The sequence below is a fragment of the Triticum dicoccoides genome, unplaced genomic scaffold (genome assembly GCF_002162155.2).
Source record: "Triticum dicoccoides isolate Atlit2015 ecotype Zavitan unplaced genomic scaffold, WEW_v2.0 scaffold198237, whole genome shotgun sequence".
NCBI lineage: Eukaryota > Viridiplantae > Streptophyta > Magnoliopsida > Poales > Poaceae > Triticum > Triticum dicoccoides.
This window is the reverse complement of record NW_021233171.1, coordinates 1,317-2,230: the sequence shown is the minus strand read 5'-3', so window position 1 is coordinate 2,230 and position 914 is coordinate 1,317. Positions and strand designations below refer to the sequence as shown.

The 914-nt window shown below is 56.0% G+C and overlaps 1 pseudogene; it reads left to right on the top strand.

Annotated features, from left to right (window-relative positions):
• Positions 1-26: 26 nt before the first annotated feature.
• On the top strand, positions 27-701 carry LOC119345008 (annotated as a pseudogene).
• Positions 702-914: the final 213 nt, after the last annotated feature.

Sequence of the window (914 nt, the reverse complement as noted above, 5' to 3'; positions counted from 1 at the left end):
CCCGTCGTCCAACACAACCCACTCCCGCCTTCTCAAATCCCCCATCGCGCCCAAATCTCTCCGCACCTCCAACCCACTAGCCGCAATGGACGCCTCCGCCGCCGGCGCCGTCTCCAAGGCGAAGAAGTACGTGGTGGGGCGCAAGCTCGGCGGCGGCCCCAGGAAGAAGGCGGTGGCGCGGTCCGTCAAGGCCGGGCTGCAGTTCCCCGTCGGCCGCATCGGGCGCAGCGGGTCGGCATGGGCGCCCCCGTCTACCTCGCCTCCGTCCTCGAGTACCTCGCCGCCGAGCTTCTTGAGCTGGCCGGGAACGCCGCCAAGGACAACAAGAAGTCCCGCATCATCCCGCGCCACCTGCTGCTCGCCATCCGGAACGACCAGGAGCTCGGCAAGCTTCTCGCCGGCGTCACCATCGCGCACGGCGGCGTGCTGCCCAACATCAACCCCGTGCTGCTCACCAAGAAGACGGCGGAGAAGGAGCCCAAGTCGCCCAAGAAGACGGCGGAGAAGGAGCCCAAGTCGCCCAAGAAGACGGCGGAGAAGGAGCCGAAGTCCCCCAAGAAGGCTTAGTCGATTACTGTCTAGTGATTCCTGATAGTAGCAGTGTTTTGTTTGGGTAATGTCGATGTAGTAATGCTCTGTTCCGCTGAGAAAAAAAAAGTCAGAAATCTCTCTGACTTACAGTAAATTCTTTCTTTATTATCTGTCTGTTCATGATTTGCAATGCTATGGAGTTTCACATCAGCGCAGTCCGACAAATCTTTGTATTTACCAATTGTTTGAATCTGACAAATTCACATGATCTAGTTACTAGAAAAACTAGTCGAAGTCAGAGTTGCGAGCTGAAGAAGCCAAGGATAATATACCCAACCTGTATTTTATTTTACCTGTCACGTAGTATGAGTTCAGGTTCAGAC